Below are 6,285 nucleotides of genomic sequence, written 5' to 3' on the forward strand. Positions count from 1 at the left end.
CGTATGTACATTAGTTCAAGTTTCCATATTCCGTTAGCACTGAGAGATGAGGTTGTTAGGCTAAATCCTAGTATACAAGAGTATGAGTGGTAATAGAAAAAATTGCTGATTGAAGGTATGGTTCAAGAAAATATTATTTAGTGAGATAAGAAAATTTCGAAGCCTAAAATTATGGGGACGACAAAGAGTGGATGCACCTGCATCATACAAAGTCTCTAATTATTGTTTACGATAATTACGTGGATCCCAACTAGGTAATCTATACCTATTAAGTTTTTGATTAAGATCATGAACCGATTGATGTTAGACCACCTTTGGAAACCTGGAAGCACTGGACGGCCGTTTCGTCCTATTGTGGGACTCCTCAGCAGTGCGCATCCACGATCCCGCTCGCGGTTCATAATCTCAATCAAAAACTTAATAATCTCCACAACCCCTATACTAGTATACCTATTAACTTGGCTAAGTGCAATTTTCATTGACTTCATGAACTGATGCCATATTTTTCTTTGACTACACCTAGCTTCCTTCCAGCCTACTCCAACACCACATAACAACATCTGTCGAGATAGGCGGTGCTTAAGCATACGTAACATATGTACCAGCCACCTTAGTTGATGAAGATTTACAAATTCATCGATTAATTTTTCATTTTTATCTAGTAATCAATTCCCAACTCACGCATTGCTTACTCAGTTTTTAAAGTACACGAGAAATGCTCCATAGACATTTATGATTGAATACTAGTAACCTGCGAATATTCCCTAATATTAATGGCCCTGTTTCACACCCATAAATTTGGTAAAAACCAGTCGAGCCTTATGAATGCGTGTCGAGATTTCATCAGACACCGAACCATCAGTGCTGATAAGGCAACCTTGACGAATACCACTTGAGATAACCAATTTTGATGACAGTTCGCCATAAACTCTGACTCAACCATTAGTGTTCCAGTAGAGAGTTTGTACAAGATTGATATACTTCTTTCAGATGTCTCTCAGTGACAGACTGTCACAGAATCTCACAATCAACAGAGTCGAGCACCAGCTCAAAGTCTAGGAATAAAATGACAGTCGGACGTCGAAATATATGCCTCTGTTCCAGAACCTTCTGAAGTGTGAATATTTGGTAATACATTCATATCCAGATCAGCCTAGTTTTCTCAGATTTGTTTTCACCAGTTCTAGTTAGACATCGAAGTATTATTGAAGCTGATATTCTTGGAATTATATTAGTTGAACTGATTACTCTGTGAGTGTCACAAGGGGATTTTTGTCCCTTCTTATAGATTGCAACAACCAACCATCGAGATCAGTTAGATGAGATTTCGTTCAGTTTCCAGATTTTAGATAAGATCTTGGATAATTTAACTGCCAAAACTGGGAAACAGTCCTAAAAACTCCCAGAAGTTAGTACATCAGACCCTACTGTTCTCCATTGCTCTAGATTACCTATAGCCTTTTCGGCCTTACTGAAAATTGGGGGACTTGTATCAGTCCTCTACATTGCCAAAGTGAGGTCAAATGAATTGTCATACTTGGACCCTGTGTATTCGTTTTAGAGATGCAACATACATCAACAGCACGAGATTCTCGAGTCCTGAATTAATAAACCTGTTTTCCTACCTGACACGAGGTGTGAATATTAAAAGTTCCAATATGTAATTTAGGGCATGCTTTCAGGAGTCTAGGAATAACATTTCGTGAACCCAAATCACTAGAATTGGTGGTGAGTGCTGATTAAGAAAAATGAGAAGGGTTAGTTGTGGGTTTAAGAAAATTATTAAGAATTGATAGTGGGATTCAATCGTCAACAAGACGATCTCGGATGCTGATAGAGATATGAGAGCGGTTATCACTCCCCGGTTGCACGCATTGTGAAAGGATATTTTTTCTCGAGAGATTTGTAAGAGAAGCTGAATTGGTAGTTGTGTTAGAGGTCTGAGACTGCGACCGCAGAGCCCAAGGAACAACTATTTGAGGCCGGTAGCGCACAGTCCTCTTATGGGAAGTTCTTGATGTGTACGCTTCTCGCTAACTTGCCATCGGAGCTTAATTTACTGCTTTTAGACTTTCCATTCTCCAACCGACCTGCCTGGCATGAAAGGACCTATAGGAACATGTGTTCCAGTCAATACAGCCCAGTCGATTCATTACGATACGGAAGCCCTATCACCACGTCAAGGTGGCAGCTAAGGTTGGGACACTATTAAGTATGGTTCCTGTATCCATTGTAGATACACTCGGCATAAAAATTTCTTCAACATCACTTATCGAATGATCAATATTTGCTACATTCAACAAACCATTGAATATGTAATGTCGATTACTATGTCAAGCTCACATAGCTTATTGTATCCTCTGAACAGATCAATCTGTTCAATCATCTCAAGCCATATTTTTTATCGTGTCATTTATTCGCTTATCGACCTTGACTGCTTTTATGTAAGGGTATGTGTATACATTTCCTATCTTACTTATCACATGTCTGTAACTTATTTTTGTCTGACTTTAAATATCGATTCACGCTTGGTTAAATCGAGTTGGCTCACTCGCCTTCACCATTGCGTGTCATTTCGTTTTGCTTCGCTTTCCGATCAACGATTGTACGGAATATACGAATTCAGAATCCGTTCACGTACTTGACTCATTTAATTTCATTATTTACCAACGTGATTTAAGTCGATGATAAACATATTCGAGGGTTGATGACATGGATATTTCAATAATAAGCAGCAAACAATCTACCTGGAGTCAAATCTCCGGGCTATTAAAAATGTTTTGTCCTTGTTTAATGGAATAATGGATTGGTCCATTATTAAATTAAATTATCTAATCTAATCTTTACTTTTAGACTTTATTCCTTCCCTATCTGACTTTCTTCAGATTAACGCTATGCTACATAGTTATCAGTTGTGTCAATTACATTTTACAACATGTAGGTCTTGGAGTGTTGAACAAAATACATTAATCTCAAATTCCTTTATCCCCTTGTCTCAGTATTTGATTCTTTTTAAATATTATAGCTTAATCATTTTGTGCATGATAATCATAGAAACTCTGTGAATTTGGACAGCTTGGCTCGGGATAATACTTGTTTCATTTTTCCCACCTGTAGATAATCTCACTCCAGTTGACACGACTGAGTAAACATTCCTAATATCGGTTAATAGTAAGTTATTTATCAGTGTGGATATCTCAGTCACACAGAAAACCAGTTACAGTTGCAATAGTTAACTTCACCGATTGCGAAAGAGAATGAGTCAGGTTTGAAACCAATAAGGAGCATCAGTTTCATCAAGATCATGGGTACCCCTAACTAATAAGTGCTAACCAGTATGAAATTTAAATCTATCTGTTTCTGCGGATTTCTTCCAACCATTTGTTATCAACCAAAGTCCCCAACAATGTTTTGCCATCTAAATCAGTAGCTACATAGTAACATGGTCAGTAAAATTTGATTAGTATTGATAACAATACAATGTAAAATTGATTACTACTCAATTACCAGTTACCCCGCACAATATTCACTGATTTTAAGGTTGTGTAGAGTCGAAAGGTTTAATTTGCTTGCTAGTTTCATAACTGTAGTTCATATTTCTTCTCCCCTTCAGTTAACTATAGCTGCAGATTATTTATAGTTTATTAGATTTATTGTCAATTACTTCTTTTAATCAACTTAAATTGATTTAAAATAGATTCTTTGCAATCGTTTAAATTATCTCGCTGTTGTTATTAAGAGATATGGCTGATTGGTCTCTATCGGTACATGTGCAAATTCAATGAACTGTCTCTATGCACTCTTTAGTTATAAGTTTCAAGTCATAGTGCAATAGGAGATGGAAGTGTATTCAGCTGAAGAGTCCAAAACACTATGAAAAGCGTGTACTGAATCCCATCGCTAGTCATAGTGAAAAAATATTAAGATAGATTAATTGACAGTTTTTCATGAAATAAGATTTTCGCAATATATAAATAAAAGAGTAAAAGTTCACTTGCATTGCTCATTACTAAACACTATTCAGGTAGGTTACATTATAAATCAGGGTTCCGTTTCAATAGTATAACGCGTATTCACAACTGATGATGTTTAATTTAATCAAAATAAACAGATTCTATATCCAACCTTCTAAAAATATGTTATCATTATTCTTCACTAAGGTGGTTTGTAGACATTTTGTTTGACAATGAAAACAATCTTCATCGAATACTAATATTATCTGAAGAATCGAAATTGGACAGCTGTTTAAGTACGGTTCCTTAATGATTCTTTGAAAAATTTCATTTAACAGTTTTAAACAAGACCTAACCTCTATAGTCTTCGAATATTTAGTAAACAGGATTATTTTACAATCCTAAGTTGTGTAGTGCTGATTCTTAAATATTGTCAAATTAGAATAGAATCAGTTGTTCAATTTCCTACTATTTTTCGACAATTCTCCGGTTGATGTTAATTCATGATTCACAAAAATAACTCGCGAGGCGGGATCGTGGATACACACTGCAGAGGAGTCCCACAATAGGACGAAAAGACAGTTCAGTGTTTCCAGGTTTTCCATGGTGGTCTAGCTTCCATTCACTCATGATCTCAACTAATAAAATTACTATAATACTCACAAAACTCCTTCTCATACTAATCAACATGCTCACTAGTGACTGGCTTCAAGAGCTATCTCCTGGAGTTCTAGTGAGAAACAGTGGAGTTCAACCGGGTCTGTTGTGAGATATTAAATGACTGAAGACAATGGTGGATGTGTCGCTCAATCTCGTAGATTAGTTGGAGTTAGACATTAACACAGTTGGATCCCGACCGGCTGAGTGGTCTAGAGGTTAAGCATTCGCGCACGAGACTGATAGGTGCTGGGTTCGAATTTCGCGAGATGGGATAGTGAATGAGCACTACTGAGGAGTTCCACAATGGGACGAAACGACCATCCAGGTTTTCTTTGGTTGTCTAGCTTCAATTGAATCATGATCTTAACCATTGAAATTACTATAAAATCCACTAACCCCTTCTGAAATATCTCCAAATTAAATATCCTTAAATTTCATTAACAATAAGGTCCCTTTTGATTTCTTCATATATAAAATAATTTGAGGATAAAATCACCCTCTCAGAAATATAATTATGCCATAAACTATCTGTAAGCATACAATGAGCAATACTTCGATAAAAATCAATGAAACTTTGATGAGACATTTTATAAATATTCTCTATTAGATAGTATGTTTATGGGAAATGGGATGATAGTACCAGCTTATTAAAATACTTTCTGATGAAAGCATTTTAACTAGGTGAAAATGGAATTTGAAGTCCAATATATAAAGGAAACTTTTCTGTGAACGTACGTTAGATATGTTCAAAATTTAATTAGATGTCTACCGACAACTCAACAATCTATCCATAGATATAAGATAGTTAGAGGTGAATAATGTGCAGCTCAAGATCTTACATCCGGGATACCAAGGCCAATCTGTTATCTTAGAGAAATTGATGCTTTTTGTGAAACTTATTTTACCATGTATCAGCGACTGATATTGCGTTGCTGGAGCCACAGGTTACCTTCTATAAGATTGAGATTTTTACTCTGATAGATTATTAGCAAAACTGCAGAAAACTGGTACTTGCTACAGGAAACAGAAATTTTTAAGGTCCAAAGGGGGAAGTACAGTGTATAAAAGACGATTTATTATGGGGCGAAAATAGGACATCAGCGTCGGAATACACTGAATTCTGTGCTTTGCTTATACTGATCTATATTCATACTTGAATACATTCAATCGGGCAATAAATGAATATTAATTATCCAGTAACTTAATGTATGCAAACGATTTTGGATGTTCATAGATAAAACTCCTTTAATTCATAAATTAATTAATTTACGGAGTTAGGTGGTTTGCTACTTTCTAACAATCACTTAAGTATCAACCTATATCAAATCTGAACCTTTAAGCTTGTTGTATTCTATCAACTTGATGTCACAGTCACCTTCGCTTAATCCTAATTATCTAGAAGCAATAGAAACTGATCTCTACAGTCTAATAGTCATCACTATGCTAAATGGTTACGGTGTGACAGTTTAGGTTGTCAAATTTCAACCTCTGAATAAGGAGTTCAACCTCGATAGATACATATACTGATAATCCTTATAATTCCGATTCTTCAGTTACAAACACTTATTATCAAATATTATATTATATTCCAAAAATGAATACGGTTGTAAGCATTTGATGAGAACACACGAAATAAAAACGAAATCATATTATTCTGCGTCAGTTTTTTTTG

Source organism: Schistosoma haematobium, chromosome 1 (genome assembly GCF_000699445.3).
Source record: "Schistosoma haematobium chromosome 1, whole genome shotgun sequence".
Taxonomy (NCBI): domain Eukaryota; kingdom Metazoa; phylum Platyhelminthes; class Trematoda; order Strigeidida; family Schistosomatidae; genus Schistosoma; species Schistosoma haematobium.